Source organism: Thamnophis elegans, chromosome 4 (assembly GCF_009769535.1).
Source record: "Thamnophis elegans isolate rThaEle1 chromosome 4, rThaEle1.pri, whole genome shotgun sequence".
Classification (NCBI taxonomy): Eukaryota; Metazoa; Chordata; class Lepidosauria; order Squamata; family Colubridae; genus Thamnophis; species Thamnophis elegans.
Genome location: NC_045544.1, coordinates 131,313,303 through 131,325,877, shown reverse-complemented (window position 1 = coordinate 131,325,877; position 12,575 = coordinate 131,313,303). Strand labels below are relative to the sequence as shown.

At 42.2% G+C, this 12,575-nt stretch overlaps 1 protein-coding gene across 1 annotated transcript in view; it reads right to left on the bottom strand.

The window, feature by feature from the left end:
• The window catches only part of NF1 (neurofibromin 1), a 261,133-nt gene that overhangs the window by 228,375 nt on the left and 20,183 nt on the right, over positions 1 to 12,575 (bottom strand).

Below are 12,575 nucleotides of genomic sequence, written 5' to 3'. Positions count from 1 at the left end.
GGAGAAATATTTTAATCACACAGGCCTATGGAGATTTTCAACCATCCAGATCATGGTTGTCTCAAAGGTGCTGTTTAAAAGGCAACTGATTTAAACAAAGGGATAGAGTCAGGATCACGTGAAATGTTAATACCACTTTATAAAGCCTTGGTAAGGCCATACTTGGAATACGGGCATTTAGTTTTGGTCGCCATGAGGTAAAAAAGATGTTGAAACTCTAGAAATAGTGCAGAGAAGAGCAACAAAGAGGATTAGGGAACTGGAGGCTAAAACATATGAAGAATGTTTGCAGGAACTGGGTATGTCTAGTTTAATAGAAAGAAGCACCTGAGGGCAGGACAAGAAGCAATGGGTGGAAACTAATCAAGGAGAGAAGGACTAAAGAGAAATTTCCTGACAGTTAGAACAATTAATCAGTAGAACAACTTGCCTCCAGAAGTTGTAAACCCTCCAACAATGGAAGTTTTTTAAAAGATGTTGGAGAACCATTTGTCTGAAGTGGTGTAGGGTTTCCTGCCTAAGCAGGGGGTTGGACTAGAAGACCTGCAAGATCCTTTCCAACTCTTATTCTATTCTACTTTCTTGAGGTTTTTTTTTCCTTGAAAGCAAAGCTTCTTGGACTTGAAGCAAAACATTTTTAAGGGGGAAAAAAATCCCCAAGAAAATCCAATTGCCTTTTCAACAGCACCTTTCAGTTAATTGCAAACACAGCTGGAGCTATCTGAAGATAAATCTAAATTAAGATTAGTTGACTGTCTCAACTGACCTTGTTTCTTTATTCACACAGTGCACTGGCCACATCCGGCAGGCACCAATTAAGCATGATCTATGAACAAGGCCACCTTATGTCGAAATATTGGGAAATGTCTTAGTTAATTGTGGAAAAACACAGTACATCGCCCCCCCTCACAGTCAGGCTAATTTGCTGTAGGGATAGATGCTGTCTCTTAAAAAACAAAAAAATTCAGACAGCTGAGGAAAGCAAAATAAGACACTGTGTAATCCTTTTAACATGCCATTCCACTGTAGAGAAAACTGTACATTTATCCTCATAAGGACTATTCTACAGCAGGGGTGTCAAACTCACAGCCCAAGAGCCAGATGAGTCATGCGCTGGCCACACCCATGCCCAGTTTAGCAAAGGGGGGAAAAGTCGCGATATGTCCCATGACAACGTGAGTTTGACACCCCTGCTCTACAACAGACTGGGCTAAGATGGAATCAGCTATCAATGTATTAGAAGACACTCAATCATTTCCTTAGCATACTATGCAGGGGTGGGCTTCAAAAATTGCAGCAACGGGTTTCTTTCTGGACTTCCGGTAGGCCTGTTTTTTGCCCTCCCCAGGCTTTGGAAACTATCCTCGAGCCTCCTGGAGGGCGAAAACTGCTTCCCCCCCAAGGCTCCGGAGCCCGAAGGAGGCCCATTTCCAGACTTCCGGAACCGCCAATAGGCATGTTTTCCCCTTCTCCGAGCCTCTGTGCGGGTCCTGCACTTACCTGGCATGATGAACGGACCATTTGGAGACTCCTGGGAGGGGACGGGTGGGTGTAGTCAGCCAGGGGTGGCATTTGGGGGTTCACCGAACTGGGAAGAATCCTAGCTAGAGGATCACCCGAACCTGTGCGAACCCCCAGCAACCCACCCCTAATCCTATGTGAACCAGACTAAGCCAAAACATGGCTATGCTAAGAGGCATAACATCTTATGTGAAAGCAATAGTGATTTTTGTTGACACAGTATGGTACATATTTAGGATTAATAATGTGGTATAGGTTTGTAGGACTCCTCCAGACTATGATCTTAAAAATAGATGTTGTCTCAATTCCTTTTAGATGCTGTTTGTTTACCTAAATTACACCCCTTCTTTCTAGATAGCCAAATAGGTAAAATAACAGTATCTGCATGCTTTGCAATATCTTTGAAAGAAAAAAGATTGATCAGAAAGGGTAGCAGCAAAATGAAGCATAGTATTTAGAGGCGGACTGGGCAACTATGGCTGTTTAGTGACATTTGGACTTCAACTCCCAGAATTCCTGAGCCAGCCAAAATTGAAATAGTTGACTAACCGATTTAGAACATCTGTTTGCCAGGAGGCATTTCTGCTTCTTGTGGGAGTGCCATACCATGTGCATGAATCATACAAGTGGCAAGAAAATAAGGGCAGTCAGGCATAACACAGGTTATGTAGACAGTGAACACAGGGTCAATCAAAATGGACTCAAATGTCTATACACCAATGCACAGAGTATGAGGAATAAACAGGGCGAATTAGAAATTCAAGTAAAAGAGGGCAGATACGATATTGTTGCCATTACAGAAACTTGGTGGGATGAAATCGACAAATGGAACATACAGCTAGAAGGATTTAAATTGTTTAAAAGAAATAGACCAAATAAAAGAAGAGGTGGAGTTGCACTATATATAAGAAATAATTAACTCTCTACAGAAATAGAGCACAACAATGATGAGAACTACCTTGAATGCATTTGGGTCAATATTAAAGGTTGAGGGGGAAATGACATTGCCATAGGTCTATATTACAGGCCACCCAACCAAGCAGAGGAAGTAGATGAACTTTTTGCTAGTCAGCTAACTAAGGTATGTAGGAAGCACACCACTATAGTAGTGGGGGATTTTAACTACCCTGACATCAACTGAGAAACAAACTCTGCACCAAGTGGAAGATCCAACAGGTTCCTAACAAACCTAGCAGACAACTTTGTGTCCCAAAAAGTAGAGAAGGAAATAAGGGGATCAGCCATATTGGACTTAATTCTCACTAACAGAGAGGAAATGATAGAAGGTGTTGAAGCCACAGGAACCCTGGGGGCAAGTGACCATGCAATATTGGAACTTAACATTATGCAAACATAAGTAGTAGAACTAAGTGAAACTAGAGTCTTGGACTTTAAGAGAGCTAATTTCAATAACTTAGAGAGAGCTAAACTAATGAGATTACAAAAGCCCAGGCTAGCACAATACCAATGAAGAAGAAAAATAACAGCTCCCAAAAGAAACCAGCATGACTGCATAAAGAACTCTCTGACAAATTGAAAGACAAAAAAGATAAGTATAAAAAGTGGAAGGGGGGGGGGGGGACATAACTAAGGCAAATATCAGCAAATAGCCCGAGCATGTAAAGATGAAGTGAAGAAAGCTAAGGCTCACAATGAAGAAAGACTTGCCACAAAAGTAAAAAATAACAAAAGAAGCTTCTTCCAACATGTTAAAAACAAGAAAAAAGTTAAGGAAACAATTGGTCCATTGCTGGGAGAAAATGGCAAGAAGGTGACAAGCAACAGGGAGAAAGCAGAACTATTTAACTCATATTTTGCCTTTGTCTTTACACAAAGGGATTAAACAGTCCAACCTATCAAAAACAGCACCACAAAAATCAGATTAGGAACACAAGTTGAAATAGGGAAGAAAATGGTAAGTGAGTACCTGTCTACCCGAGATGAGTTCAAATCACAAGGACCGGATGGATTACACCCAAGGGTTCTGAAGGAACTGGCAGACAAGATCTCAGAACCACTGAACTATATCTTACAGAGATCCTGGAATACCAGGGAACTACCAGAGGACTGGAAAAGAGCTAATGTGGTTCCCATCTTCAACAAAGGGGAAAAAACAGATCCAGGAAACTACAGACCTATCAGCCTGACCTCAATACCAGAAAAGATTCTGGAAAAGATAAGCAACAAATTAGTGAACACCTAGAAGCAAACAAAGTAATAGCCAAAAGCCAACATGGGTTTGTCAAAAACAGATCATGCTAGACTAATCTTATTGCATTATTTGATAATGTGACAAAATTAGTAGACCAGAGGAATGTTGTCAATATAGTTTACCTGGACTTCAGTAAGGCATTTGATAAGGTAGACCATAACCTACTACTAGATAAAGTAGAAGAATGTGGGTTAGACAGCATCACCACCAGATGGATTCGTAATTGGCTGACTAACCGCACTCATCATGTAGTCCTCAATGGAACTGCATCTACATGGAGGGAAGTATGCAGTGGAGTACCCCAAGGCTCTGTTTTTGGCCAAGTACTCTTCAACATCTTCATCAATGATTTGGATGAGGGAATAAATGCGGAACTCATCAAATTTGCAGATGACACCAAGCTGGCAGGAATAACCAACACTCCAGAAGATAGGCTAAAGATACAGAAGGATCTTGACAAACTTGAACATTGGGCACTATCTAATAAAATAAAATTCAATGGTGAAAAGAGTACGGTTCCACATTTAGGCAAGAAAAATGAAATGCACAGGTACAGTATAGGTGGTACCTTGCTCAACAGTAAACTGTGAAAGGGATGTTGGAGTCTTAGTGGACAACCATTTAAATAAGAGCCAGCCCTGTGCAGCAGCTGCCAAAAAAGCCAACACAGTTCTAGGCTGCATAAACAGAGGGATAGAATCAAGATCAAATGAAATGTTAATACCACTTTATAATGCCCCTATATAAGGCCACACTTGGAATACTGCATTCAGTTTTGGTCACCACGATGTAGAAAAGATGTGGAGACTCTAAAAAGAGTGCAGAGAAAAGCAACAAAGATGATTAGGGGACTGGAGCTAAAACATATGAAGAACGGTTGCAGGAACTGGGTATGTCTAGTTTAATAGAAAGAAGGACTAGGGGAGACATGATAACACTGTTCCAATATCTCAGGGGTTGCCACAAAGAAGAGGGAGTCAAACTATTTTCCAAGGCACCTGAGGGTAGAACAAGAAGAATGGGTGGAAACTAATCAAGGAGAGAAGAAACTTAGAACTGAGGAGAAATTTCCTGACAGTTAGAACAATTAATCAGTGGAACAGAAGTTGCCTCCAGAAGTTGTGAATGCCCCAACACTGGAAGTCTTTAAGAAGATGTTGGATAGCCATTTGTCTGAAGTGGTGTAGGGTTTCCTGCCTAGGCAGGGGGTTGGACTAGAAGACCTCCAAGGTCCCTTCCAACTCTGCTATTGTATTGTATTGTATTGTATTATAACCAATTACTTAGCGACTGCCTGAAGTCACAACCGGCCCCACAAAAAGGGTATTTACAACGCGGTTCCAAAGTTACAACATCTGCCTAACTGCCAACTTCTGCCTCACATGACTGCATTTTAGACTGCATGACAGGATAAAATAAAGCCATGCTGAATGTTAGGTAGTCCTTGATTTACAACCATTCATTTAGTGACAGTTCAAAGTTGTGTAGGAAGTTAAATCCCACCCCTCTACTAGAAAATGAAATATTGTAGGAAATATTAAAAGGGCAGAATATTTCTCCTGAAAAAGGAGGCAGGAACTCATCTCCCCCACCTTTGTCAATGGGTCATTAAGGCCTGAGCCAGTCTACTCTACATGACGAAGATCTACCTCCATCAGGAGAAGGCATCTAGCAAAAAGAAACTCACCAGAGGGCACCAGGGAAGATTATATCAGCCAGCGGCTCAAACAAGCTTGGTTCTCAGGACAGCCTACAAAGTTAGCTAAGACCCCTGCCCCCCTGGGAGTCTGACCACCAATCAGAATGCATTTCGTACACAGGAACGGTAAGCTCTGGAGTGGGGTCCAGAGAGGGCATAAAACCAGGGCACTCTCAGCATCTCTGCCCTTTTCCGCTCAGGAGCTCAAGCCAAGTGGTCCTGTCCACCGTTAAACCATCTTTCCAAACAGCCTCCATGTTTCGAGTGTCCTTTTCCCCACTTGGAACTGAACCCAGATGGACATTTCTTCCAACACTTGCAACACCACTGAAAAAAGGGTCAGAAGGCTCCTTGGGGTGCTACCCTACACAGCCAGAGAGCTAAAGCAAACAAAAGGCTTTTCAGTGGCAACCCCTTCCCAGTAGAACACCCTTCCCAGGGACGCTCGGTTAATGCCAAGTCTGGGCAGAAGACTACGGTTCTGCGTGCCCAGATTTTCAAAGTGCTTCCTTTTTATGGAAATTTAATGCTTCACATCAATTCTACTTGCACTTGGTTCTTTTACTGTGGTTTTATCCCCCCTCCCTCTTTGGAAATTCTAGTGTAAATAATTAATTCAAGCCCTTTGCAGCATGCCGGGTGGAGCCAGGCTGAAGCCTGGCGGAAAAGTGTAATGCAATTAAAGGACTAGATACGGCATCCTAGGTTGCTCTGTTCTTCACAGAAAGGTGCAATTTAGTTTCACAGCCCTATTTACCATTAGAGGTAACCCCCTTTCTGTCCTGGCCTCCTGCCCCTTCCAAATTAAATAGCAACCGAACCGACCAAGTCAAGAGAATCATCAGCAAGAAGTAAAACTCACCAGAAAGGGGGGAGGGGGGAGAGGGAGACTAAGCTGAAATGAGACAAAATTGCTGGCAATGCAGTTAGTTAGCATCATGGTTTTGAGACAAGAGTTGAGATTTCTGAAAAGATTTGTAAGTATAAGTATATAAGTATAAGTTAATTGGTCAGCACAGATTTTTACCACTTTCCCCAACACCCCCATCTGGACCTGCAGCTTTGTTGGGATTTACAGCCTTCAGCTCAGCTCTCACTTGATGTTCATCCAGGGTGAATGGCTGGAGGTCAGAGGGCCTTTGGGCTAGAGCCACAGAGACTGATCTTTTGACCTCAAAGCAGGTGAAGAAGCTATTTAGCTCCTCTACTAGCAGGGCATTAGCAGTGGCTATTTTTTTCTATTGCACTTACAGTTGGTTAGGTGGTGTAGCCCCTGCCACACCTGTCTTGAGTTATTATCTTCCAGATATTTCTCTACCTTTTGTTTGTATTCCTGTTTAGCCAGCTTAATGCCTCTTCTCAAGTTTGCCCTGGCTTCATTGTATCTGTCTTCGTTTCCTGCCTTGAAAGTGGAGTTTCGGGCTCTCAGAAGTGATTGTACCTCTGCTGACATCCAGGGTTTACGATTACTGTAAACTCTGATGCGCCTATTCACTGTTACATTGTCTGTGCATGTTTTGTTTTTTTTAATAATATATTTTATTCATTTTTCACATTCCATTTGCAATCACTTATATACTTATTACTATAAGAAAAGAAAAAAAAGGAGATAAAACGAACAAAAAAAAGGAAACACAACTCATCATTCACAACCCCACCTAACCCTTCCATCCTCCATACACCCCATCTACCCCCTCCAACTTTCCTTTCTCCCTCTAACACTCCCCTCCTACTTCCCTTTCCCCTCAAACCTTCCTTCTCCCCTTACTCCCCAGACACCCTCCTTACATTCCCCTTACTCCTTCCTTACTCCTCCCTCTTCTTTCCCTCTACCTCCCTCCTTGGTGTATGCCTTTATTCGAGTGTTGTTTGATCTGATAAAAGTAAAATGAACCAAGGAAAAAAAAAAAAAAAAGAAAAAAAAAGAACCACCGTATATAAATACATTCTTGTTCTTATTAAAACTATGTTAACACCCCCCACCCCCCCCCACAAATCCCCATCCCTAATCCTCCCGACTTCCCAGGGCCCACACCTGGCACTACCTTCTGTCTAAAATATCTTGTATACATATGGATTAAAAAATAAAAGTAATATGTCAAAAGAAAGAAAAACAGAAAAAAAGAAGAGAGAAAAGAAAAGAGAAAAGAAAAAAAGAAAAAAAAAAGAAACCACTCTTTGTGTTGATCTCAGCCCCCCATCTTTATCTATGCTTAAATAGTATAAATCATTCTATCTATATTTTATTCTCGTCTCTTACTTCTTTGCTATTTACCCCAACCTTCTGTAGACTCTCCCGTTCCTCTTCCTAAACCTTATGATCCCTTCCGATAAAATTTAAGCAACGTGGTTCATGCCACATATTCAAATTACTTTGCAGAAGAGTAATCAAGCTTTCCCTTCTAGTAAAATTTAAACAGCGTAAATGATCTTTCTTAACCTCCTTTTCAAACAGTAATTCAAAATAATCTAGCCAAACTTCCCCTTTTTAGTAAAGTTAAGCAGCGTAGATCAAATATTACTTTACACAGAAATCAACTTCTATCTTAAGATAATTCCAACCGACTTTCTCTTCTAATAGGATTTAAATAACGTAGTTCATTCCACATGCATTTTACCCTCATCCCTTACTTGTCTGATATTTACCACTATCAAATTTATGCTAACATTTGTTTAAAATCTAACTCAAAGCAATTTCAACCAACTTTCCCTTCTAATAAAAGTTAAATAGCATGGATCATTCCACATATTCAAATAATACTTTCAGCAAGAGTCAGTTAACCTTCTGTTTTAAAATAGTCCCTTCTAACAAAATTTAAACAACATAAATCATTCCGCATTCTTTTTACACCTATATTAAGATAATCCCAACCGGCTTTCTGTTCTAATAAGCTTTAAGCAACGTAAATCATTCTACATATATTTTACCCTCATCCCTTGCTTGTCTAATGTTTACCACTATCAAATTTATGCTAACGTTAATTTAAAATCTAGCTCAAAGTAGTTTCACCCAGCTTTCCCTTCTGATAAGAATTAGTCCGCTTTTTCTACCGGAGAGAGGTCTCAAACCCCCATTCAGTCCTTAACTTTGGCGAATATTTGGAAATGTCTAAATCCTCGATCTCCGTTTTTCTGCTTCTCCGAGGGAGGAAAGGCTACCCCCTCCATCTTGCAGCCACATGGCCTGCCGCTTGCCTTCTCCTTCCGCTTGTCTCTCCTCTCTTCCAAGTGAGTCAGGAAGTCCCGCCTTCAAAGTCCTACAGTAGAAATCTTGAGCCTCCGAAACAGAGTTAAGACGAAATCTTTGATTCTTAAATGTAACCGTGATGCCGGCAGGGGCCTCCCATCTGTATCGAATCTGTTGACTCCCAAGCTCTTTAGTTAAAAAGGTGTAGTCCCTTCTTGCTTTCAACATCTGGAAAGGTATATCTTTGAAGACAATCAGGTCCTGGTCATCAACTCGGAGACTGTTGTTATGAAACTTTTGCACAATCGCGTTTCTAGATTCTTTTGTAGAGAAATGTATAATTATGTCCCTCGGGAGCTGTCGCTGTTCCGCTATCAATGAGTTCTGGCGATAGATTTTCCGAATCTGCCAATCAAAATTAAGTCCCGGGCTTCCCACCGCATGGCTGAAGGCTTCAGCAAAGGTCTGTTTCAGATTCTCTTGCTCCTTTTCACGGAATCCTCTGACTCTTATTGCAAATGCCTTCCTATTAAAATTTATCATCATAAGCTGTTGTTCAGTGTCTCTAATTTTTTGTTGTAAAATTTGAATATTGGTAGTCAAATTAAAATTAGCCTTCTCCAAACTTTCCAGTTTGTTCTCTATTTCAGCAGAATAATCTGACAGGGCAGACACGGCTGCAAACGTGTTCGCCTTCATTTGATTAACTTTAGACTTTAAATCATCATATAGTTCCAATACAAATTCCTTAATTTCTTGTTTAAAATCATTAAACATTTTAAAGAAATATTCCTGTGTTAAAAGTTCTCCAGTAGAAGGCATAGGAGACAAAGGCTGTGGTTCCAGTAAAAATTCTTTAAATTCTTTAGACACATTTGTAGCAAGGCGCTTCTTTGACCTGGGTGCCATAATAAATACACAAGTAAGCAGCGCTTTGCTCCCCTCTGTTTCCGAAGAAGAAGAGTTTATTTTGTTAAGGAGCGGTCTGCAGGAAGGTAAAACCGGCTAAGTATATCCACTATCAATCATCCACGGAGAGAAATCGCCATTTTGAAATCCATTTAGACAAAGAAGTCTCTAAGACAAATGGTGCTGGTATTTAAGATAGTAATAAAAACATAAATCTCACAGGAGTGGGACCCGCCCGTATCAATTCTAGCTTGAAAAAAAACTTTGTTTTGTCCTGGGGGGGCTAGCCTGTCTGGGGCTGCCAAAAAAAAAGGCAGCTGAGAAGAACTGGCTGGAGATAAAAGCTCCGCTCCGGCTGGATCTAATCTCTATCCACAGCCAAAAAAAGAAAAAGCCTGTGGCTTACGAATAGACCCTAGCCTACAGAGCTACTCCCTGCCCCTTTCTTAGCCAAAAAGGGGTGCTATCTATGATCTTATTTAGATATACAGACCAGATCTCTGAGGAGCTCGGTGGAGCCCTCCTCGGCAACAGGCCACGCCCCCAGGAAGTTGTCTGTGCATGTTTTAATGTATGAGAGCACAGTGTCAGGGAATTCTTGCAGCTCCAAATGTTCAAATATACTCCACTCGGTAGTCTCAAAGCAGTCCTGCAACTGGCAGAGTGCTCCCTCTGGCCAGATTTGGACAGTTTTCAAGACTGGTGCAGAGGTGGGTTCCTACAGGTTCGCACCAGTTCAGTAGAACCAGTTCGTCAAATCTATCGAACCAGTTAGAAGAGGTTCCACCAGTGGACCCGGAAAGCAGGCCACATCTACAGAAGAGGTTCCAAAAAATTTTGAAATCCACCACTGGCCTGGTGGTATCCTTTTCCTAAGGGGGATATACTTTGGGCACAGTAGCAGAGAGATGTGGTCAGACGTACCCAGATGGGAGATGGGGGATTGCTCTATATGCCTATCTTAATGAGTACATATGGTCTAGAGTATTCTTACCTCTGGTGGTACACTGCACATACTGCACAAACTTAGGGAGAACAGACTTTAGACTGGCTTGATTAAAATCCTCAGTTTAGAGGATCAAGGGTCGAAGGGAAGACGCGAGAGCCAGGACTTCAAACAAGAACAAGGTTTATTCAAAAGCGGCAGTGACAGCGATTCAAAAGTAACATTTCCGCGCCAAGGTATTTATACTCGGTAGTTTAAACAGGGGAACCAATGGGAGGCCTGGTAGCGTCTAGCAACTGTTGACACAGTACCCTGGCCAATCAGGATGGCTCGGCTGGCTAGCAACAGGCTATGCTGCGCCTCAGCCAATCAGGGCGCAGCCTAGACTGTTGCTGGCCTCCCGGTCGTAAGTGGAGGATTTTCTGAATCCTCAACACCCAGCCACGATAAAAGTGCCCTCAGGGTAAGTTTGCTGCTGCCTCTCGTTGGCGTCATGTAACTTAGAGAGCGCTGCGCTAACATTTGCATCAGGTGGAATATAGACAGCAGTGATAACAGAAATCTCTCTAGGTAAATAAAATGGCCGACAAATGACAGTTAAGAATTCCACATCTGCAGAACAGTGAGCATAAGCAACTCTACCATTAGTACACCAGTTATTATGTTTGTAAATACAAAGTCCTCCACCTTTGCTTTTACCAGAGTTGCCGTTTCTGTCAAAGCAGTGTGTGGTGCGGTTAGTTAGCTCCACTGACGCATCCAAACACAAAAACAAGTATTCAAATTTGGGCTTTTGCAACATCATACTGTACTTGAGTGAGTCATTAAGTGGTGTGGAAGGAAAAGCTGGCAGTGGCCGGCAGGAGTGTTTCCTTCCGTTTCTTTTTTCCCCTGGGGGTTCAAGGACAGTCAAAGAGCAATGAACCATACCTGCTTTCCAATTATAAAAGGAAAATGCTGTGTGGGGGAGAGAGTGAGAAAGAGGAGAAGAGGAAAGGGAAAAGGAAGAAAATGGAAAGGGAAGAAAGGGGAAGGGAAAAGGAAGGAGAAAGGCAGGAGTGAAATGCTGCCTGTTTATTACCCAAAATGGTAATAAAAATGCTACCTGTTCACCCAAACGCTGGTTTGGGCAAACCCGTTTTTCCGACGATCAGCTGTGACACGGTATTTATATTAGCTACTGCTTTCTAGCTAAGTCTCATCGCACAGCGGATTAACCTCTCTCGCTGTTCGCTCAACTTTTCAGGTACGCTTGGTAGCAGGCTCCAACCACCCCACCTGGACCTCATCATGTCCTTTTTTTTAATGCTCTGCACATGCGCGAAATGTCCTGCACATGCACAGAGGTGGCGCATGAGAGCGAATGTGCGCACGAGCTCACATTGGTACCAAACCGGTAGCAAAGATAAGTGGATTTCATCCCTGGGGAACGGGAAAGCAAAAGGAGGGGAAGGGAAGAGAGGAACGGAAAGTGAGGACTCTGTAGTCTATAGGATAAAGTGCAACTCAATAACCAACCGACAGTGAGGGAAGAGCAAACATCTGGTCTTCAGGATGTCTGCAGCAAATGAGTTGAAAAGTGAAGCAGAGCCCATCAACTTCCACACTCCTGCAGAGACGCTGACAGCTATGCCCAACTGCTGGTAAAGCACCTTCCTTCAATCACCACCTCCCAAAAGAAATAACAGACTGAGGGGACCATACAAAGCCAAAGCTTCAGCAGCAGCTCAAAACATCATCCTATAGCAAGAGAGGCCAACTAACTTGACGATGACTAAACAATGGCTGAAGACTTGGTCATGAGCTTGGGCAACAAAGGAGAACAGAATTGTTCATAGGTGTAAGTATAGACCTTAATGTAAGTATAGCAGGGAGAGGTAGTAAGTTAATTTGGATAAATTTGTTAAGCTTTTCCTATAATAAAAGCCTCTGAGGCAGCACAACTGTCTCTCATCTGGTGGTCTTTCATACCTGCCAAGACTGCTAATACAACTTTATCAAACACTTTCCACTTCCCCCTAACGTGTGTTTCTGATTTTAACCACATTCTTCCTAAATCCTCTAACTTTGTCCATTATTCTCTTGCTCCTTCCGGTGAAGG